This window comes from Canis lupus, chromosome 5 (assembly GCF_048164855.1).
Source record: "Canis lupus baileyi chromosome 5, mCanLup2.hap1, whole genome shotgun sequence".
NCBI lineage: Eukaryota > Metazoa > Chordata > Mammalia > Carnivora > Canidae > Canis > Canis lupus.
In genome coordinates this window covers 10165313-10189790 of record NC_132842.1, presented here as the reverse complement: position 1 = coordinate 10189790, position 24478 = coordinate 10165313, and the positions used below count along the sequence as shown (strand labels likewise).

The following is a 24478-nucleotide window of genomic DNA, read 5'->3' as shown; positions in this document are numbered from 1 at the left end:
AGACTGCGGAGGTTTGGGTGGTAAGTAAAAACAAAAAAATGGATGTTGGGTACGATCCAACACTTGCCAGTAGCACAGAAGTGGAGGTCAGTTGGGTGCGGCTTTCAAGAATGTTTTATCTTGCTCCTGATACAAGAGAACAGACCTGACTTTTTTCTAAATGGTAGACGTGAGTCTTACAGGCCCAGCAGCAGAAAGATAGAAAGAACATGGGTCCAGAGCGGTTGCTGCACTGATGTGCCAACCTGATGGGCTGTGTCAACCCACACATCTTATGACATGCAACAAACTGCCATCTCTGCAAGCCATATCTGTTGCTATGTAGCTCATTCTTTGTTTCTTCCTTTCTCTCTCTCTCTCTCCCTGCCCCGTCTTCTTCCTCCCCCCATTTTTCTTTCCTTTTTTTTCAATGGAACAGACGCCCAAATCGTACATCTCTCCTTGCTCCCTTGATTAATAGATGTGCAGCCAGGAGCACTGCTGTACCTCTTTGGTGGGATGAGGGAAGCAGCCCAAGAATTAAATCAAGACCCAAATGAGGATACAGCCAGTGGAGTTTCCCCAAATGAAACCAGCCCCACCAGGCTAAGTGACCCTAGAGCCCACTATTCCTCTAGTTACATGAGCCAATAAATGTCCTTCTTGTTTAAGATCATTTGAGTTGGGCTCAAGGTTTTCCTTGTAAGGAAAACATCTTAACCAATAAAACCAGACTCTTCAGCACAGTACATATACTTCTAATGGATTTGACAACAGTTCTCATTATACCAAGACACAAAAATAAAATTAACATTAGGGGATAACAACATGGCAGGCATTTTTATGTAGGAATAGGTACATTTTTATAAACAAAAGTTCAAAGTGAAATTTGTACAATTAAATATCTTTGTCAAGCATGTTTTTTCCCTATTACTCTAGGTGTTTTGTAAGACCTGTAAATAGATTAAAATTGGGGGCATTAATTATTCCCACTGGTTCTGTAGTTCATGCACTGAAGTGCGGCATTTTTAAGTTTCAATAATTGGACTCCAGAGACTTACAGAGACGAAGAGCATACGTTAAGATGTCATATTCTATTCTCAACATGTGACCGTCATTATCTTCCAACTCAATAATACTTCTAAATGTACAAGCTATGTGTGAGCCAGTGTAAGTCTTTAAAATCCTGGAGTTTGACATTTATAGCTATCCCAACCAGCAGGAGTTCATTTTAGCTGGGTTGCACTTATTGTTTCAAGCGTGCCCTCTAGGTTCTTTGGGAACACTGTAAAATGTTGTGGCAAAAAAAAGAAAAAAACAAACAAACAAACAAACAATCCATACCCTCAGTCAGATTCTCTGTGACATGAGCTGTGTGCCATAGAAGAAGAAGGAATAAAGGCCACAAGGGCAAATGAGTGATAGACTGTCTCAAGTCCATGACTGAACAAAGCGATTTGATCATCCTTATCAATGCCATGTAAGGAGGGAAAGCCCTGGAGTCATAAAACCAGTCATAATAGTTACTTTATTGACTTTATTGACTTATTGCTCCCCCCATAAGGAAAGCAAACTAGCTGTGATCTCCACACACACAGGGATGCCAAACTCGGTTACGGCAACTTCAGAAACCTGAGTCCTTTCGTTCAAGCAAAATTTTGTGGTATCCAATGTTCGCTGTGTCAGCTAAGTTGGCCATTACCGACTCTCTTTTTGCTAGAGAAGGATCCTCAAACGAAGAGTTGTTCTGCTGATGGAAACTGACCTGTAGCTGTGGCTTCTTCATTCATTTCCCAGGGGTGGTTGGGGAAATGCCAAATTTCTCACTGATGGCTCAGGTCAGAAACCTTTCAGAAATGACCTGCCGAGCTACCATCAAGCGCAGTTGCTTTTATGTAAGATTAGCCATGCTAGTAAATATGTGTAGAGTTAAAAATCACACAATTCTCTTTCCCTGCCCCGTATATTATGTATTATACGTATATTATGACGCATTATACATATAATACAATGATCTATATATAGTACATACACAGTGTTATCTCTGCACATCTGGAAGATAACACTGTATATGTACTATATATACTACCATATATATTACACGTATAAGATAATAGAGAGAGAATACAACATATATTATTTATTATATATTATTTATGATATGCATATGTAACCACTTATAGCTTTACATATATCCATAGAACAAAAAAATTTTTTTTAACATTTTTATTTATTTATTTGTGAGAGACACAGAGAGAGGCAGAGACACAGGCAGGGGGAGAAGTAGGCTCCCTAGTAGGCACATCAATCCCACGACCCCAGGATCACACCCTGAGCCAAAGGCAGATGCTCAACCACTGAGCCACCCAGGCGTCCTAGAACAAAATTTTTTTAACCTTTAAAAAAAATCATTGACAATTAAATTGCAGAATGAGTATTTCCCAATTAAACAACGGTTGCCCCAACTTTCCTTGCAAAGATTTCCCACTGCCAGCCTGCTCGTGGGCTGCCAGCACTAGAGAGCACGCTACCCAACCTCAGAGCCATCAGAGGAAGGAATTAAAGGCAGACAATGACTGCAAAGGACAGAAGGATTAAACCATCCTCATCATTTCTCAAAAATTTGCGAAAACTTCCCACTTTCTACTTCCATTCCTTTGGCCTCAATTAAGGAGGCTTTGGTAAAAGGGGTAGGACCACGTGGCTCCTGGGCTTGGCTTTGCTTTGCTGGTCTGGTGATCTAGGGACATGCTCAGACTTCCACCTCGCTGTCTGCCCCCTAAGCCAGATGGTTTGGCAAGTGCTTCCCGATGGCCCCGTGGCTACTTACCATCCACTGGCTTCTCATGTTTCTATCCTAGTTTTACTCTTGAAATGGTTGCCGTTTGTCATCATACCGAATAGCTGGCTTGACTACATTTCTCACTCTTTTAGCTGCTGTGTCAATACTTCAAAACATTCAGTCAGTTAACTCAATTCAGTCAAAAATTGTCACAATGTTTAGCATTGTGTTGACACAGCCCATGGCATTGGAGGAAAGACAGCTCATTAAGTTCTTAGTGATTCTTTATGGAGCAGAGCTACACACTGTCACAGGGCTACAAATGTAACCGGACCACCGTGACAAAAGGAAGAAAATGAATTTCTAGTGGAGTGCCAACCGCATGCCAGGCACTCTGTGACAATTTAGCCATGTTAGCCCATTTTATCGCAAAATAATCCAAGCCCCCCTTGCTGACCATCACCTGGAGTTGGATCGACAATGCTGGTTTAAAAACAAAGCAAATGAACAAACAAGCAAACAGTCTCTTACATACAGAGAACAAATTGGTGGCTGCCAGAGGGGAGGTGGGCGGGGGGGATGGGTAAAACAGGTGAAGCGGATTCAGAGGTACAAATTTCCAGTTATAAAATAAATGAATCTCAGAGACGAAAAGTACAGCGTCGCCAGTAATATGGTTACAGCGTTGTATGGTGACAGATGGCCACCACAGCAACCGTCACGAGCACCAAGAACTGCAAAATCACTATGTTGGACACCTGAAACTAACCTGACATTGTGTTGGCAGGTATATTCCAACAGTAAATAACTAAAAAATAACTGAGAAAGAAATAACTAAAATAACTATAATATATTATATATATATAATATAAAATAACTAAAATAAAATAACTAAGAAAGAAAATGATAGTTTATTATGCAGCTCCTATTTACACGCTAATACTCAAAGAATGCAGGAAAAGATAGGCTTCGCAGTCAAGTTCCACATAACGGTTTAACTGTCTTTAGCTTGTAGGTGTATTTGGTTTTGTTGCAAACTGATGTGGCTCCTTCCAGAGAGCCAGGAACCTAGTGCCCAGGCCCAGGCTCAATACATCAGGCACCCAGAGAGAAGGGGCCTTGGAGGGGATTAGACACAGATGGAGAAGTGGGGCTGGCTGAGGGAAGGCAGTGGGGAGGGGACGATGGGGGGACTGGGGAGGCCTTGTGCTCCAACCTAAAGAACTTCATCTGTGCCCTGCGTATTGGAAACAACTCTGTCTGAATGCCTACTGTGTGCCCTTCCGGGGCTGCCCTGGAGACTTTAAGGAAACCAGTGGAGACACTAACAAGTAGCCAGGAAGTGTTAATGAGCCATTTAGCCGGGGCTCTAAGGACCTTGCAATGAGAATGTCCTGAGGCATGAAGCAAGGGCAGAAGAAAGCCTGGGGCAGCCTGAGCAGCAGAGAGTAAATAAAGAAAACCCTAGAAACAGTTCCGTGGCAGCTATTAACTGTAATATGAATTCCGCTCAGATTCTACATAGATTATTCCATTTTTACTCTAAATAATTTGGTCTATAGAATAACTACAAGGGCACCTAGGTGGTTCAGTGGGTAAAGCATCTGCCTTCGGTTCAGGTCATGATCTTGGCGTCCTGGGATCGAGTCTCACATCAGGCTCCCTGCTCAGTGGGGAGTCTGCTTCTCCCTCTGCCCCTCACCACCACTCGTGCTCTCTCTCTCTCTCTCTCTCATTTTCTTTTTCTTTCTCTCTCAAATAAATAAATAAAATCTTAAAATAATAATAACTACTGAAATTTCTATACATTTTATACCTGCCTGACACTTGTGTTCTGTGCCCAAAGGAAGTGCAAGCCCGGGCTGGCACCAGCCTGGCACATCATCATCATTGGTGAAGTAAAGGCAGACTGTGTCCTTTCGGCCACCAAGGCACCTCTCATGGACTTTCATAAAAATATCAACACTGGAAGGGAATACATTTTCCCCACAATTATAAAGCTCAGCAGTCTCGTGTCTTGAATGACAATACCATAGGCAGGTAATTAGATGCTAATTTCTGCATCCATGTTCTTCAGTTCTCAACAATTAATTGGCAATTTGCTCATGGACTTCCCCTTCACATACATCTCACATTCACACACGAAAGGAGAAGTCAAAGGAAAGTGCTTCCCATTTTATGTGTTCTCAAATTAAAAATCTGCTTCTTGCACACAGTTTTAAAAGGTATGACATAAGGCCTTCTTTGAAGTTCCCAGAGAGTTCTTAGGACACTAGTAAGCCTTTATGCATTTATTTTTAGGAAATGAGAAAGGGAAAGAAAATGAGCTCTGTAGTAAAATCACATACACACACAGGTCGTGGGTGTGGTGGTGGAAGGGGTCTTCACATGCTTCTTTTTCCTATTGCTAACACATTCTATTTACAGAAAGATCAAAAAGTATATATATAAAGAAGAGAAAAAATGATATTCACTTCTAATGTGATCTCTCAGAATTAACCACTGCTGATATTTTTAGGTTTGACCTTTAGCACTAGATTCTTTGAAGAGAACATCCTGTGTTGAAAGAAGAATGAGAAGAAAGAAGGAAAGAGAAAGAAAGAAAGAAAGAAAGAAAGAAAGAAAGAAAGAAAGAGAGAGAGAAAGAAAGAAAGAAGAAAAAGAAAGAAAGAAAGAAAGAGAGAGAGAGAGAAAGAAAGAGAAAAATAACAGAGGGGGGCGGAGAAAGGGATGAACCTGAAGGAATAATCCACTAGCCCCTGGCCATTCCATCTGGTCAGATCTAGTTCCCTCACCCAGCCGTGAGTGGCAGGGAGGTTGGTCCCCACCCCCACCCCCAAACTCCTGGGCCACTTCACCACATCCTATCCTGATACCTCCAAGCCCAGGAAGACACCTGCCACTTGGCCAAACTCCTAATCGCCATAACTTGACGATGAGACCTAACTAAATACTTACAGTGAAGTTTCAGTTTCTCTGCTCCTACCTCACATAAAATTTGGTTAGATCTGCACAGATTAAGAATGTATACAGGGAATTCCCAGGTAGCTCAGCAGTTTAGCACCTGCCTTCGGCCCAGGCCATGATCCTGGAGTCCTGGGATCAAGTCTCACGTCGGGCTCCCTGCATGGAGCCTGCTTCTCCCTCTGCCTGTGTCTCTGCCTCTCTCTCTGGGTCTCTCATGAATAAATAAATAAAATCTTAAATAAATAAATAAATAAATAAATAAATAAATAAGTATTGCCCAGTACCACAAATGTCACAAAATCCAGGACAATGAACTAATCTGTTTATGCACAGGCTAATCTTTCACCATAATATTTTTCACAGATGAGCTGCAGGCTCTACTTCTCCTCCACTCGTACCTCCCTGAAATGCCAGCACCATAGGACCGACTCCTCTCACAGCCCAGTCTCTGGCCCTTCACCTTCATCTCACAATTCCAGACAAGCCCCCACAGTGGGCAGGAGGGTATTCCTGGAACCCATTCCCACACTGGACAGCCAGTAACAGCATGTCTATAGAGTGACCCTGAACCACATAACTAGGCCTCGCTAAACCCTGCTAAATGGATCCCCCACCTCAACTTCCATGAGCCAGATCCCGGAAATGGCTGTGGCCACTCCAACCTGAGGCGAAGTATGACAAGACATCAGCAGGGAAAGACACAACCGTCTTAACCACCTGCATCTGGAACATCTTTCTCTCGCTAGTTATACTAAAACGACTGCCATAGGAACACGGCGCCCCCAGGAAGCAGCCGTGCACGTGGGGTCCCGATTAAGCCTCACTAGCTTCCCAGTTAATCCACTTCCGGCTCCATGGTGTACTCACAGTTGAGGAGTACTTTGTATGGCACCCAGAGAGGCTGGCTGGCATTCCACTCCCCCACCCCCCAAAAAGCTCAAAACCAGTGAGGGGACGGTCACCAAATTAGATGAAATACGAAATTTACTTGAGAAGTCCTGGAATGAAGTTCTAGAAAGTTCTCCGAAATTGAGAGGTGACTGGCCAGCCACCGCTAGAGAGAGAAAACAAAACAAACCTGAGCCCCAGGGGAAAGTCACAGGGGACAACCTCCAAATTATAGGCATAGATTTGCCAAGGAGCTGGTCCTCGCAAGTAACTCTGTGTGGTGTGCTCTGGCGTGAGTAGAGGCTACTTATTGAAGGGGGGCGAGCAGCTCTCCCAGATATTGCCAGGGGGGCAGCAAGTTCTGAGTGCCAACTGCCTTCCATTAACCTGAAACCCTGAAGCTTAATAGAATCCTGCTATTGGAAAAATGCAGGTTCAGAGCATCACACAAGGGAGGATTCGAATCCAGGCCCTGCTAGTTTCTGGCTGTATGACCCCAAATTAGGTACTTCGCTGCTCAGAACCCCAGTTCTCACTGGTAAAATGAGCTTAATAACAGCTACCCTATGGGATTGAGGAGGGTTCATGATATTTGTGACAACTCTGCCACAAATGAGATTTTCAGCAAATAGTAGCCACCTGGGTGGCTCAGTCAGGTATGCATCTGCCTTTGGCTCAGGTTCTGATCTTGGGGTCCTGGGATTGAGCCCCAAGGCGGGCTCCCTGCTCAGCAGGGACGGGGGCTGCTTCTCCCTCTCTCCTCTCTTTCTCTCTCTCTCTCAAATCTCTTTCTCTCTCTCTCCCAAATAAATAAATAAAATCTCTAAAAGGGGGGGGGAGGCACCTGGGTGACCCAGTGGTTGAGCATCTGCCTTTGGCCCACGGCATGATTCCCAGGGTCCTGGGATCGAGTCCTGAATCAGGCATCCCGCAGGGAACCTGCTTCTCCCTCTGCCTATGTCTCTGCCTCTCTCTGTGTGTCCCTCATAACTTAATAAAATTTTTTTTAAGATGTTATTTATTTATTCATGATAGACATAGAGAGAGAGAGAGAGAGAGAGGCAGAGACAGGCAGAGGGAGAAGCAGGCTCCGTGCAGGGAGCCCGACACAGGATTCGATCCCGGGTCTCCAGGACCACGCCCTGGGCCAAAGGCAGGCGCTAAACCGCTGAGCCGCCCAGGGATCCCCAAATTAATAAAATCTTTAAAAAAAGAAAGAAAATAGAAATTAAAATCCCAACTGAAAATTGGGAGGTTAAAAAGTGATAATTTGCATCAGGATTTGGTTAAAAAAAAGAAAACTTTCTATGGATGGACAATGTGGGTGTGTCTCTGGTGGGGGCAGGAATGCAGAGGAGAAAGTATTGATTACAAGTAATAAATAAAATTTATATTTTTTAAAACTTAGGACTGTATAAATTACAAAGTTTGTTGGGACGGATATAAAAACTGGAACTTCGGCTACTAAAATGTGTTTGTTAGGAGTTAAAAACTAGCAGGATCCAGGCGCGTTCAAATATGTAAACTTATCTGTACTCCTAGATTTTGATCATCCCGTCTTTGTCTCTAATAGCCTCATTTCGGCATTTAAAAACAATAACTGCTATAAATGAGCTCCCCTGTCGTCCTGAGAACCAAGCCCCTCGCAGCCACAGCCTGCCAGCTCCGCTCTGGAACTTACCAGGGCTTTCTTCCCAAGCCCAGCCTAGCCTGCAGGGACCGCAGATGTGTGCTTTCTCTTTACTTTTTAAACAAAATTTCGGCAAGTTTTATCAGAGAATTGACTGTTTACATTTCAAAATACCATCAATTTCCCGGACTCTGTCCTCTCTTGCTGATCTTTGTACTGTCTGCCCACCTTAGTGTTAAAGTCTGACCTTGGAACTCCCAGGGGCAGCTGACAGGTTGCTGGTGCAGATGAACCCCTGGGGAAGGAGGTGCTGCCCAGAGACCCCCCAGGGAACCAGGGAGCCAGCCTGGGGTGCCCTGAGCTCTGCCCTGCTCACCCTTACAGGTTTTACACCAGTATCTTTTTTTTTCTTTCCTTTCCTTTCCTTTCCTTTCCTTTCCTTTCCTTTCCTTTCCTTTCCTTTCCTTTCCTATTTCTTTTCTTTTCTTTTCTTTCCTTTTCTTTTCTTTTCTTTCCTTTTTTTTTCCTTTAAGACCAGTATCTTATTTTCAAGTTTACATTTTCAAGTTGAGGAATATCCGACACTGAGAGGGGCTTTTGCAAAGTTTAACAATTCGGTTTAAGTGTCACTTCCACTCTTTTGAAATCTTAGAGAATAATTCATCCTCACTGCAGATTTTGCTTCATTTTGTTTGCTTTATTTTGACTCTTCAAGTCTCATCTTCTCCTACGAAAACTATGGGTTAATTGCTGCCATTGGTTGATAGAACTTTTAAAAAATATATTTTTTGCCACTAATATCTTATTGCTGCGAAAGCTAAAGTTTCTAACCCAGCCAAATCTCTATTTTCTTAAAATATGCATTCCTTCCCCCTCCCCAAAGTATTACGAATCTCACAGATAAGATTTCACCCAATTAAGCTCATAATACTTTTCCCTATAAGACAGGTGAAACCTCACATCCCTAAGGGTTCTTTGCTGTTCTCTGGGTGTGTAGGTTTAAGTGTAACTTTTTTTTCTAATTGGAGGTGTTCTAATCTGTGAACTTAAAAACCTACTTATGGGACGGTTTCTTCATCCCAATGTATCCTTCCTCTCCTAGAGACCTTTGCAGGACCTCCCCTCTACCTCCAGTCACCAAATTCCTTATTTCAGGCCATTGTCTGTCTATTGAAAGAACTCCAGGCTGCCCGGGTGGCTCAGTGGTGTAGCGCTGCCTTCAGCCCAGGGCATGATCCTGGGGTCCCAGGATCGAGTCCCACATCAGGCTCCCCACATGGAGCCTGCTTCTCCCTCTACCTGTGTCTCTGCCTCTCTCTCTCTCTCTGTGTGTCTTTCATGAATAAATAAAATCTTTAAAAAAAAAAACAAAAAACTCCCAAACTTTCAGGAGTTTTAGCATTAGATCATTGCTTACTTATATATTATCCCCTTAAAAAAAAAAAAGCCATATGGCATATTTCAAATTTGGAGGTGATGAACAGGGCCCCTGGGTGGCCCGGTTGCTTATTCACCTGCCTTCAGCTCAGGTCAAGATCCCAGGATCGAGTCCCACATCGGGCTCCTGCTTAGCAGGGAATCTGCTTCTCCCTCTCCCTCTGCACCTCCCCCTGCTTGTGCTGTGTGTGTGTGTGTGTGTGTGTGTCAAATAAACGAATAAAATCTTACAAATAAATAAATAAAGGCTATGAACATTAATTTTGTATCGAAATGTTGATTCTCCTCATAATTATGGGAGTGGTCTCCAGACCTAAGGAAACCTTTCTCTTGAAGGTGTTTGGCTTTCCACCCTCTCTGGCTATAAACCATCTACCCCGGGTCAGAGAAAAGCTGTAAGATCTTCCAAAGTACATTTTATTTTGTCGAGAAACATTGCACCGTACTCAAGTATCACTAAGGTCATTCGGAAGCACTGGCTTTGGCAGGACACCTTGAGAGAGAGCATGATAAAAACTCACACGATCTTGGGATAGGCACTGATTGTTAAAGTAGACATATATATTTTCTAAAAGTGGTTCTAGAATGTTCAGATTTTGAGAACAGGAGTTAGGAAAGCAGAGAATGATAGCACTCTTATCTTGAAAGAGTCTTCTGTTTTACTCTGCATACTTGAAGTTAGAACTAATAATCCAGGGATGCCTGGGTGGCTCAGTCAATTGAATGTCTGCCTTTGGCTCAGGTCATGATCTTGGGGTCCCTGGATGGAGCCCCACGTCGATCTCCCTTCTCAGCAGGGAGTCAGCTTCTCCCCCTGCTCCTCACTCTGCTCATGCTCTCTCTCTCTCTCTCATTCTTTCTCTTTCAAATAAATAAATAAAATCTTAAAAAAAATTAATAATCCAAAGTTTTAAATGAATGTTCCTTTGAGTTGAAGAAAGACAATCAGACACCATCCTGCTGATTCTTGCACATACCTTCCAAGTGGGTTCCTCTCTACAGACAGATATAGAGCTGGTACAGTTTTTAAAATCAGAGTTGAATGAGGGGATCCCTGGGTGGCTCAGCGGTTTAGCGCCTGCCTTTGGCCCAGAGCACGATCCTGGAGTCACACGATCGAGTCCCACTTCAGGTTCCCTGCATAGAGACTGCTTGTGTCTCTGCCTCTCTCTCTCTCTCTCTCTATGTCTATCATGAATGAATAAATAAAATCTTTAAAAAAACAAAATAAAATAAAATTAGAGTTGAAGGAAAAGGAAAATGATTTTTAAAAACCACTTCTAAATGATCAGTGAAAAACAAAATAAGTTTTAAAAATTAAATATGGTCATCACACATTTAACCTGAATCTTATCCTAATTTCCATAAGTATAATTTCTGAAACATAATCATCCTAGATATTTTTATATTCAAGATACATAGTAGGGGCACCTAAGTGGCTCAGTGGTTGAGTATATGCCCTTGGCTCAGGTCGTGATCCCGGGGTTCTGGGATCAAGTCCCGCATCGGGCTCCCTGCAGGGAGCCTGCTTCTCCCTCTGCCTGTGTCTCTGCCTCTCTCTCATCTCTCATTAATAAATAAAAAAAGATACATAGTAATTTCACATGAAACTTTTCCTCTAGCCTCAGGCAGTGATTGGATTGGCTCTTGGAATATTTCTAGCTGTCTGGACTTCCCACAGCCCTTGTGTCTGGTGGGGACCCACTAGCTGGTAATGGCCCATGGAAGTGAAGTGTGAGACCCTCTAGAGCTCTCTTTTCGCTCTGTCACAGGCTGCTTCCCAGAGTGGAGAAAGAGACAGCATGAAGCAGAGCCCTCCACTAATGCAGGGAGACAACCTAAGCCCCACTTCAATTCAAGGAGAAAAAAACTGTTATTGCCTTTCTTTCTAAGATTTGGGACTGCTTGTTACCACAGTACAGTCTAATCTATCCTGACTTAGACTGCACCATATAATAAAGTTTTATCAATTTAGAATAATGTAAAATAATAATAATAATAATAATAAACCAAAATGAGTTAGGTCATTCTCCGAATTACAGAACTTCTAAGAAAAAGATAGTACTTTTGACAACTGTCTGCTGTGGAGTTAAACACACTTGATTTCACCATTTGGTAGAACTCTTTCGGCTCTCATAATGCCACTGAAGAGTAAGAGGTATTACCTTACATAATTTTATTCCCAGTTGTTTCATTCCTATTCTTTGTCCCTCGGGTAAGTGGGAGGGGATCTCTCCAAATGGATAAGGTATAGACAGGAGCAGATGGACCTGGCTTTCAGGCACATCTCTGTAACACACCAGCTGGTAACCTTAAGCATGTCAGGTACCTTCATGTGTAAGATGGGGATAACACAAGCCAGCACAGAGCCCAGTGGGTGGTAAACCTAACCAGTTCATGGTGAAGCTTGTATGGTAGCCTGACATTATCAGAAATTGTTCAGAGCAGGAACCTTCCCCTTCTCATCGAACCCACTTTACACAGCACAGTGTTCTGCCCAGGATGGCTTCTCTGCAAATGCAGTTGGCAGACAATGTTTTTCAAAATGAATCAACTCTTCTTTCTCCAGTTCATGGCTCATCAGCTAATTCCATCTCTTGGGTTAGAGATCCCTGCTGTGGCATTTTTCGATGCAAACATTCAATTTCATTTTTAAATTGGAATTTTGATAGCCCATAAAAATAATTCAGATATACCTATGAGAGTCTCACCCTAGTTTTCCCCACAGGAGGCAGTGTGAGGACATATAAAGAACACAGGTCTGGGAATGAGTCTGGCCACTCCCAAACCTGCTCTGCCTTTTACTGTGACCTATGGCAAGTACAAAATTCTCTAATTCTTGATCTCCTTATCTCAACGAGGAGTAATAATACCCATCCTAGAACACAGTCATAAAGATGAACTGAGCATTCATATTAAAGCATACTACCAGGGATACAGTAACTGCTCGCTTAAAAAAAAAAAGAAAAGAAAAATATTGGTTTCTTTCCATGATGTGCCTCTGAGTTTTTGACATGGTTTATTAAAACTTAAATTATGGTGAAGAGAGTGATGATTTCAAGGCTGAATGTGTCAATGATCTCACTTTCTTAGATCCCCTTCTATTCCCTTTTGTACTGAGAGAAGCCACTTCAACTCCCATTAGAATTTTAAATTTAAGATTGTCTGCAAACTGGAAACCAACAGTCGCTAGTGTTAAGAAACTAAGGCAACCTCCGTGCAAACTGATTTCTTCTTAATCACACAAACTGAAAGTATTAAAATTCGGCTTTATTTTATCTCTTCTGTCCAAATGAAGGAGGATCCATTGAACAAAAGGAAATCATCTGATCCACAATAACACATTGCTAAAGGTATAAAGACACAGGTGCATTTATTCGTTCACTCGTTTTTTAGCTCTGCAGCTGCCACATCTTGGTGGATGGCAGTGATGAGCAAGAAAGACATAAGAGCTGCCTTCATAGAACTCACATTCTAGTGGAGAAGACCGGCACAGATATGAATAATAAAATATGTTACTTATTATAGAAGTATTCGCTGTAAAGTACAATAAAAGAGGATAAGAGGGGAGATGGGTGGGAGGATGTGGGAAACAGGCGATGAGGTTAAGGAGCACACTTGTCACAATGAGCACTGGGTGATGTATGAAAGTGTTGAATCGCTATATTGTAGATCTGAAACTAATATAAGACTATATGTTATGCTAACTGGAATTTAAAAATAAAAATAACAATAAAAGAGGTTAAGGAGATAGTGTGTGTGGTTGGAGTAGCGATGTTAGAGTCAGGACAGAACGTAGGTGCAGTGAGTTCCATGATGCAAAGGAGCAAGCTAGTGAGGGTCTGGAGAAAGCTTTCTCTGAAGAGAGAGTAAAAGCTTTGAGGCAAAATGAATTTGCCAAGTTCAAGGAATGGAAAGCCAGACAGTGTGACCAGCAAGAGCAGACAAGAAGAATGGTAGGAAATGTGGTTCAGAGAGCAAAGTAGCAACCACACCATGTGGGTCCCTAACCTGCACTATCACACTTGGATTTGACGTTGTGTTCTAGGAAGTCTTTAAAGGGTTCTGATTGATCAGGAGGTTGATTGGATCCTGACTCACAGTTTTAAACAATCACTGAAGTCTCTATACAAAGGGGAGATGACTACAGCTCAGATGGAATGATGGAGTAGAGGAAGGGAAAAGTGGCCACATTTTGGGGTTTATTTTGACAACAGAGCCAACAGTACTCACTGAACAATAGAAATGGGATATGAAGAAGAACAGGAATGAAGAGCATCTAGAGCTTAGGCCTGAGCAACTTTGTGAACTCGGGTGCCATTTGCTGAGAAAGATAAAACCAGGGGACCAGCAGGTTTAGGTGAGAAAGTCAATAATTCTATCTTATGCAAATTAAGTTTGAGATGCTTATTCATCATCCAAAAGATGTTGAGCAGGCAGTGGGATATTTAAATCTGGATTTCAAGGAAGGAGTCTGGATTGGAGAAAAATTTGAGATTCACCAGAATTTAGGAGTCGCTCCAGCACTGAGTCTAAAAAAGTCCTTCCAGAGAGAAGGTGTAGACCAAGACAAGAGGGGTCTGAGGAGTAAGGATCAACCATAAGAAGTGGAAGAGCTATTAAGGACAAATGGGCCCCTTGGTGTAGTAGGAGAGACCCCAGAAAGCACAGGGTCTCTGGAGCCTCCCTCCTCCCCCCAAAAAAAAGTGCTTGAAGACTTTGGTGTGCCAAGGAGAGCAGAAAATCTGGTACAGAAGCTGAAATTTGATATGAGATAAAAGTGGGGTTGATGTCCTGTAGAGGAGCTAAAAGAATATGCAAGAAGTGGTTTCCCTAATGGGAAATCTAAGCTTGGCAGCCAGGAACGTGGGAACATTGTGGGGGCTGGGGATGATGGACAATTTAAAAGCGGTGGCTTCGGGGAGCTGGTAACGATTCAGAGCTCCCAGACTTGGAAGAAACAAGCAAAGTGCAGACTTGAAAAGTCACCTACTTCCAGCAACTCCACTTCTTGGTATATATGCAGAAGAACTGAAAGCAAAGTCTCAAAAAAATATTTGTGTACCCATGTTCATAGCAGCATTATCCACAGTAGCTAAAAGAAGGACGCCACCCAAGCTTTGATGGTTGAATGGATAGACAAACTGTGGCACATACATACAATGGGATAATGCCCAGCCTTAAAAAGGGAGGACATTCTAGCACATGCTACGACATGGATGAAAATTAAGGACATTATGCTAAGTGTGATGAGCCAGTCCCAAAAAGACCAATACATATTGCATGATTCTAGTCACTCGAGGTACCCATTGTAGTCAAATTCAGAGACAGAAAGGACAATGATGGGTACCAGGGTCCAGCGGAGGGGAAGTGGGGAGTTAATGTTTACTTATTTTTTGGGGGGGAGGGGGGAGTTAATGTTTAAAAGACACTGAGTTGCAGTTTTACAAGATGAAAGAGTTCTAGAATCACATGGTTGTACAACAGTATGACATGTACTTAATGCCACTGAACTGTACACTGCAAAACGGTCAGGAGGGTAAATTTTATGTTCATTTGCCACAATTTTAAAAACATGGAAGAAAGTAGTGTCGCCTACTCATCTATCTCCTAGATACTATACTACAATTATGGATGTCACCATTGGAGTAAACTGGATGAAAGCACACAAAACTCCATATACGATATTTGCAACCTCATTTGAATCTATAATTATTTCAAAATTTAAAAAGTCACCTACTAAGGATGTCAATAAACACTCTTCCACCCAGATATCTCTGTGGCCCAGCTCACAGGAACCGCCCCTCTGAACTGCTGGGCTTCAGTGCTCTTTCCAGCAAGGAGAGCACCATTTCTTTCTATCATTCATGCATGTCTAAACTTGCTCCAAACTCCTGACACACTACTCAGAATTTTAAGACCTTTGACCTTTACTGCTTTTAATTGAAGAAGGACCCTTCCATCCTAACATCCATCCAGCATAAGCATATATTTGCAAAGAAGCTAAACAATTGGGAAAATATTCATTTTAGAGTTGGAAATACAAGGGAAGATCTAGTGATGAGGGTGAATGGATTTGACTTTCCAATGCCACAGTGGTTTGGATTCAGAGAAATCGAGCCATTCTCATTAATGGGGTTCAGGACACACTATTCCAATATATGGCACCCTAGTATATTGAACATTTTAAGCTAAAGGAATTTGAGAAATGGCAGATGCAGGAAGAACTCTCTGCTCTGAAGTGGGTCCTAAGACCCTCACAGAAGGTGTCCTCCCTCTGCCAGAGGAAGGGAGCATCTTATCTCCAACATGGAGGGATGCCCACAATAATCCGAACATATAGGCCTGGCTAAGTTTCTCCAGTTTATGACACTTAGCTCTTCTCTGTCCTATCATGTTTTTCCACAACTTTCTACTCTTCATCAAACCTAGGATGAAAACACACAGGCTTAACTGTTCTTTGGGCCTTCATTTCCTTACAAAGGCTCCCATGTCGCATGAAAGTTACATTAAGGGGATTTATATGCTTTTCTCTTGCTCATCTGTCTTTTATTAGAGAGACCCAGCTGAGCATCTAGAAGGGGAGAAGGAAAAAGATCCCCCCATGCAATGAAGTAGTGACACGCTCCTAAGCGACTTCTCTGTCCTTCAGCCCACCTCCTTCTCCAGCTCCAACACGACCTTAGTGACCATGGAGCACAAGTCTACCTGGCTTCCTTAAAGGAGACCAAATAGCTTTCGTGGCTCCAGAGAAGACAGCTGCCCCCACGGGAGCCTCAGTGATCTGTCATTCACAATATCCTCCCTCAGTTTCAGAACACTTGAAAGCCATTGATTTGTCTGAAGGGAAGTGACATGGAGCAGCTGGCTTCCTCCGGAACAGGCCAAAACAGGCTGAGCCATGAGATAGAACCTGCACCCGAGGCCTCCCGATTAGAGAGAAAGGAGCGGGCCAACCGAGATCAAAGAAAGGCCAGGGAGAGGTCACAAAAATACATCCAGAGGTCAGAAGAACCGGAAGCACGCATGTTCTTAGAACTCAACAATTGTTCTCCAAAAGGTGAATGTGATGTAGCAGAAGCAATTCCAGGCGAGAGAGGAACCAGCGTCTATGAACTGAGAGCAATGAATAAAAACATTTTGGGTCAATGAAGTTCTTATGGACTGCTCGCTGTTAAAAAAAAATATTTACCTTGTTCTCACCTATAATTAGGGATCAAGGCTGTGTCAAGGCAGAAAAAAGTGTTTTACTACATCATGTATTGATTTATGACATACCCATCTCATCTGAGATGTGGAAATCATTTATGCTTCCTGAAATATAGGTCATCAGTCAAATCTCCCAGAACATATTACAAAATGGAAAAGAAATGACTTGTTTTTTTAATGATATATTGCCCAGGCTTGTAGCCCCCTGTGGTAGAGAAGGGTTCAAGGCCACCGGCTTTGACATTCATAGTCCCCCGCGGTTTTTATTTATATGAGAAAATAGAAGTTGTTCCTCTCTGAATCGATTTTCTCTCCACCTGTACAAGATTAGCATTCAGTAATTCTTTCTACAGGTGTTTTGTATCAAATTAATTCACAGTCTCAGTCACCAGAGGGGAAGTTAACATGCTTCGCACTTTGGGGCAATGGCTGGAAATATAACCGAAAAAAGACTACGCCACATGTTTAACGACTGAATTTTACAGTATTGTTGCTTCCTGGTGTTCTGCTGTTCTGGTGCTGTGAGTTCCCTACTTTCATCGAAAAAATTAAAAATTAAAAAAAAAATCTCTGATGTCGACTCCCCCATGGCCTATCAAATTAAATAAAACTTAAATCTGATCTATTTGGGGCCCCAAAATGAACCCAAAACTCTCTCTGGTCTCATAAGCACCACACCTTCTATGACACCCCACTAACAACGAAAACAATAGCTAACATTTTTAAAGCACTTACTATAAAGTTGGAAGAGCTCCAAGAGTTCACACATTTTAAGTCATTTAATCGCCTCAACTATCCCAATGAGGTACCACTGTTATCCCTTCCCTTTATAGAGGACTGACGCCCAGGGAGGTTAATGACTTGCTCAAGGTCACACAGTAGAAGGTAGGGAGCCAGGCATTTACACCCAGGCAGTCTGGGAGCCTCCTAGCCCAGGAGCCTAAACACGCCACCGTTTATATCTTTGAACTCCCCCCTTCTGTGGGTCCTTCTTTACTTGGCTTTTTGAATGCCCTCCTCAAAAAAACACCATTCTAGAAATTCTGTCAAAGCCTGTTTCAAATACCACATCTTCCATGAAGGCTTCTTGGCTACTCACATCCAGTTAATGTCTCATCTACCTTGGAGCTCATGCAGCCTTTTCTTCATACCTTCCTATCTCCCTGATGACCCTAATTATATCCCACCTTGACTCATGGTTGTGTTTTTTGTCTTAGGCCGTCCAGTCATCCGTAAACGGTGAGCGTAGAGACTAAGGTGTCTTCAGCCCTGTGTCCCAGGCAGGAGCCAGCAGAGTCCCTGAGCGCTGGGGGCTCTGGATAAACATGTTCACTTGATGAACATTCTTCTTTGTTTCGACCTGAATTTTCCCAAGATGCAACACAAAACCAGAGTCTCAACTTTCACGTGGCCTGGCCTTGCATTATGTCAACATCAACAGCAGTTGGGAAAAAGCCATATACGTATTCCCACATTTTTTTTTCTAAAGTCCTCTCAGGAAAAAAAATAAAAAAATAAATAAAAAAAAAATAAAGTCCTCTCAGGGCAGAGGGCAAGTGTACAGATTGGCATTTGCCACGTAGCCCAGGCAAACGTCTTAAATAGTCGTGTTCTTTCCCTAAGAGCTTAAAGACATAATCCAGCTTTGCCACCTCGTGAAAGCGACAATGGAGTGTTTTCTCTCAATACAGGCTCAACCAGAGAAGGTTGGAAGGCAGAGAAGATGAGGAGAAGCCGGGCCTGTGGCTACCCAATCCACAGAGAGCTGTCTCACTCAGTGGCAGGTGGCTGATTAGCTAGCGTGTGAGGTGTCTCGTTTGGTTTGGCAGGTTCAAGTTACCAAGAAAAAGGAGGCTCTGGTTACCTTGACAACACAGGAAACCCAGGGCTACACATGTTTGACTCTAAATTCCTTTTCAGAGCCCTCATAGATTTAGTGCCATTTTAGCAGAACTACAGGCCTGAGCCTCTTGTTTCTGTGATATATTAAAACTACACCAGAAATGGTCTTTCAGGTAAATATATCTTTTGTTTCATGGGTAAAGTTACACAGTTTTAATAATTCTGATACACCAAACCACCTTTCCTGAGTTGCCTGGGTTGGTCACCGCTAGTGCCCACAATTCCTGAATAATAGTCCCTATTTTGTTCCAGTTTGCCCTGGTGAGACAGCAAGGAGTAATTTACTTTTTTTTTTTTTTTAAACAAGCACATTACAATTAGCTTTGACCTAATGTTCAGATGCGGAATATCTTATTTTTCGTAAGAAATAAAAATTCCCCAAGATAGCCAATGGAAGAGATCAAATTATTTCCTCAGGGATCTGGTTAGTTGTTGTACATACCAAGGGAAACAGAACCCCTGAACCCCATCACCCCATGCCGGCAGCCCCAGTCCAAACACCTCCCATGTCTGCCCCAGTCCTTTCCAGCCCTTTACAGGTCTTTGAGGGGGACTTATTTGCAAGAGCTCCAAACCTAGAATCTCTGGAGTGCCACTCCCTTAAAAACTCAAAGGGGGTGATGGGTTCACTCTTTGCGAACCCGGCCCTCCACCCCCAACTGCCAGAACCACTCTCCCATGACCTCCTAGAGGAACAGTGATCTTGGCCAGCCTAGTCAAAACTCAGGACAGACTTTCTCAGTTAGAAAATGGTGTAAGTGATAGTTAATATCTGTGTTCCTGTTGGTACGACGAAATATGAGCTAAATAGAATTTTATAGACTGGCCTAACCACCCATCCATGCCTGATAGTCTTTCTATCAAAAATACTTCTTTTTTATTTTTTTTTCACTCTTTTTTTTTTTTTTTTTTTAATTCATTCAGAGAGAGAGGCAAAGACAAAGGCAGAGGGAGAAGCAAGCTCCATGCAAGGAGCCCGACGTGGGACTCGATCCCGGGTCTCCAGGATCACACCCCAGGCTGCAGGCAGCGCTAAACTGCTGTGCCACTGGGGCTGCCCCAGAAATATTTCTTAATGCAGGGCACCTGTGTGGCTCAGTGGTTGAGCATCTGCCTTTGGCTCAGGTCATGACTCCAGGGTCCTGGGATCAAGTCCTGCATCAGGCTCCCTTTGGGGAGCCTACTTCTCCCTCTGCCTATGTCTCTGCCTCTCTTGTGTCTGTCATGAATAAGTAAATTAAAAATCGTTAAAAAAGGAAAGAGAAGAAATATTTCTAAATTCAAGTCAGCTAAGCCACAAATTCTTGAAACCAAATATTAAGTTGGGTTCTGTTCATAGCATTCTGTTGGGTTCATGTTCATAGTCTTTCAAGAGATTTTATGCGTTGGATATCCCTTTATTAGTTTAGAATGATATACATACTCATTGCATATAAATTTAGCCTGATAAATATTAATCACTTGTTTTGCTAAAAAAAGAAAGTCATTATGTTTAATATATTAGATATAAAAGTAATATTTAACATCTTTATGAGTCATTATTGGACTTTTGGTGTATTTTTAGAATTTATAATCAATGGAGTTACAAGCTCAGAATTTAAAATACCATCTCTTAGTTTTGGCTAGTTTATGATTAGTAAGAGAAATCTAAAAGTTAGAAGGAAATATATATAAGTTATATTTCCTGGTCTTAGTGTTTTCTATGATGCCTCCCGCCCCCCACCAAAATAAAACGGGAGGGCACTCATTTTTTCAGAAACTGAACAGGGCAAGAAAAACAGTATCAGAACATCTCCCAAACTGTCTAAAACTTTTGGCATGTAGAACATTTTCTATTGGGCCCCATTTTCTGGGTTTCCACTCTCATATTTTCTGCTTCTTCTGTTGCTTTATTTTTATCAACTGCACAGATTTGTGAAAAAAGGATTTCTTCCCAGTTTGAAACATGTTTCTCTACCCTTTCACGTGTTTATTCCCGGGCATACGTTCAAGCTTATGTCCCAGTTTTATGTTAGTATCTCTCAAACATGGAATGGGCTCCTCCTTCATGGAGTCAAAAGCCAGAAAACCCTGATGCCAGCAAAAAAGGAAGCACAAGAGGCCCAACTGGACTGAGCTGGGCCATGAAGCCACCATCAGCTCCCAAGCTGGGTTCCAGCGGCACGACTGAGATTGCTGTGCTTCCTGTGGCATCTGGAAACATCTCTCCTACATCAAGCCCCGTGAATGATGGATGTTTTGCAAAGCAGTCAACATAGCACTAACACGATCCTGCCTGACACTTCTGCCTTTATGCTAGAAAAATGTTCTTAGTGTATACTTTCTCCCAAATGTTCTGTGGTTGATGCTTAATTGTCATGGTCATAAGAAGTCATTTGCTAGAGGCTGGAAAGAAAGCAGGGCATGTGGGATTTCTCTCTGCATCTGGAGAGCAAGACCCTGGGTGAGGAGATTCCTGTGCCTATGGGAAAATCAGGCCACAGGGGCATGTGAGTCCAATATGGCCAGTGAAGTGGTGAAAACTCTAGCCAGCATTAAAGAATTCAGAGAGACTAGTCCTCTGTGAAAATCAGACCAGGACCTGGATCTCACATCTGGTCAGTACATCTTGATTCTTGAGCTGACCCATATTTCATTTAAGAAATACTCTGTTGTCCGGGTGGAGGGGGCAGGGGTCTACAACCTCCCTGGGGAAATAGAGACAAGGAGGCATTTTACTAATAATGATTCTATAGGTACTTTGTATTTACAAAGTATTTAGAACATTTCAACAAATCAAATGGCTAAAAGAATCGACTGTTGTCTTTCAAGCCAGGACTGAAGAAAGAGTTAGTTTGTCCATATAGCTCCATCCAAGGGAGCTGTAAACCAAGTCACAGACAAGTGACATATATCATGTTAATAAGGCCTAACAGGAGGAAGAACAGGAAGGAAAAAGCAACAGTGGGGGCACCTGGGTGACTCAGTGGTTGAGCGTCTGCCTTTGGCTCAGGTCGTTAACCCCGGGGTCCTGGGATCAAGTCCCACATTGGGCTCCCCAATCAAGTCCCAGAAGCAGGAGCCTGCTTCTCCCTCCACCTGTGTCTCTGACTCTCTGTCTCTCATGAATAAATAAATAAAATCTTAAAAAAAAAAAAGCAACAGTGAACTCTGAGTATATCGCTGCTTTGAGAAATCCAACAGGATCCTTTCTGTGGCAGAGTCTAAGGTTTACACGACAGCATTTCCAATCATCTGAGGCTCTCGGAATCCTTTGACCACTGCTTTCTTGTCCACACACACCTAAAGGAATGAATGATCCAGGGACCTAATAAGAAGACTGATTGCCACCCTTAGTGAGCCTCCAGTTAGAATCAGTTACAGTAACTAATAGTGGGGATTAAAGTCACTGTAGACATCCATTCAACATGTCCAGACCTATAACAAAAAAGAAATAACCAGTCTGTCAACCAGCAGGGTCAAGCATAACCTAGCCTCTTTGTAGACAGACTCTCTTGGGAGATTTATCATTACATTAACTTCATGACTAACAACAGATATGGGATCTTTACAACATGCCAGGAACCATGCCAAGCACTTTACGTGCATTATGTCCTTAAATATTCGCAGCCACTGTATGAGGTAAGGGCCACCGCCCTAGTGTCATGCCGTAGAACATGTTCCAATGGCAACCTGGGCTCCTTTCTCCATCTTGCTCCCCATCTAGCATCAACGAGCACTATTTTAGCAGCAATGAGCACTATTTTAGCAGCAACAAACATTATTCTATGCTTACCCCCCACTTAGCGGAAAGGTGATACAGCAGAAATGTGAAAGAAAAAGTTTATTCTCAGTTTCCAAGTATACTTTTGGAACTCAAAGAAACTAATTGGAGGGAAAAGCTGTATTTCTTTTTTTGACCTGAAAGAATTGCAACAAAAATCAGTAATCCTCTGTGCACTCCTTCTCACTCTTCCCTAGCCTAAATCGTGAGTCACCACTTGCAACTCCTTAAGCTTATTCTTACGTTTGTTTTCTTATGATCAAACTATGTGTTTATACTGCTATATAATGACTTCTCACTAGTCGGTACTTTCCTATTGACTTCCTGTTATGGTAGATGAACAAGTAGCTCTCCACGCCACCACCTCCACTTTCCCAACCCCCAACCTCCCAGAATAATTATAGGTTTTAGCTAAATCAGCATATCTTTATTGATACTCTTTTGATTTTAGGAATACTGTTTCACAGCATGGCCAAGTAGTGTACTATGATTAAATTTCCTTTCTCAAATAATTATTAGTCTTTATTAACTAAAAGTATGAGCTTCTTTTTGATCTAGTAGAATGCAGTCTCAGGAGAGCAATAAAAAAAAAAGTTATTTTTGGTGGGCCTGAGTCTGTGGTCTGAAAGAGTATATTCCCTCTCCCTATTTCAGAGATTTAAACAAAAATTGAGGCTTAGGGAAAATACTTTGCCTGCATTCACACAGCTGTTCAGCAGTAGATCTAGGATTAAAATTTAAGGCTGCTGTCTTTAGAGCCTATCTTCTTAAACACTGTTTTTCCATGGAGATAATGCCAACATCCAAGTTACAATTTTCTAAGAGGCCAATTTTGTCGGGAGAAACCAGATACCTCTAACCTAGGTATTGTCACACATCAATATGCATAAGAATCACCTGGAGATCTTGCTAAACCTTCCCTGGGCCCTACTCCCAAATGAGCCAATCTAGCAGATTGGGAAGAGGCCAGATAATTTACATTTCCTATCAGCTCACAGGTTAGGTGACACTGATGCAGGTTCTTTGAGAACCCCTTGCCTAATCAAACAGGAAGCCTTAGGAACTCCTAAGGAGGGTCAGGACCATGCCCACCCCGATGGCAGAAGAGCCCAGGCCACGTTGCTCTGCCCCACCTCTGACAGTGCACCTTTCTCCACAGGTCCTGACTCAGCCATGCAGTCACTCTGAAAGGAGGAAGAAGTGTTTTCTCCATCCTGTTCAGAAGTTTAGTTTTTGCTTGAGAAGAGATTCCGAGGATCAGAAAAACCTGTTACCCAAAACTGAACAGCTCCATGAATACTCCAAAAAAGACTACAATTTTCCCCAGAAAAACTCTCGGTACAAACCACGTGTTGCTCAATAAGCCTCCAGAAGTCAGAAGATATCAAACAAAGGACCTGGTCTCTGGCTGGTGACCCTAAACTTACAACAAGCCATTTATAGCCACTGTTTATGATCAAAGCCCTCAGTTTACAAGGAGCAGATGCGATAAGAGAGGTGCCTGAGTTTCACCCTAGTGGTGAAAGGAGGCACCTCACCCGACCTCATCCAAGAAGGAAATCCTCTCCGATGAGAAAAAAGCCAGCATTAATAAAGGTCTGCATCCTGAAAGAAATCATTTGCGAAGAAAGAGATCACACCAACCCCAAGAAAGAAAAAAGCTTAAGCACAAGTGGACGCAGCTTATTTTGGCCCATGTTTCTGAGAAACATCTGAGAATTTAGCAATTTAGACAAGATACATGCTGAACTATGGTATGTTTTATTCTATTCTGAACATGCTACTGAATAGTTAATATGAGGTTAATGGTATTTATCAAATTAACTATTGACCACAAGCAGTCTGTCCTTGTAAGGAAGTAGTGGTTGATTCTTGTATTTTCTCATATCTACTAATCCTGAAATAAACTCTAAGCTGGGGA

General features: G+C 42.5%; 2 long non-coding RNA genes across 2 annotated transcripts in view; one reads left to right on the top strand and one right to left on the bottom strand.

Annotated features, from left to right (window-relative positions):
- Window positions 1–18752, bottom strand: part of LOC140633214 (uncharacterized) — a 24862-nt gene extending 6110 nt beyond the window's left edge. The window contains exon 1 of the long non-coding RNA XR_012030840.1: window positions 18080–18752. This is a non-coding gene — a long non-coding RNA (uncharacterized lncRNA). The remainder of the gene's footprint in view (window positions 1–18079) is intronic.
- Window positions 18519–24478, top strand: LOC140633215 (uncharacterized). The gene is made up of 2 exons (XR_012030841.1): window positions 18519–18907; window positions 23717–24478. It is a non-coding gene; the product is annotated as an uncharacterized lncRNA (long non-coding RNA).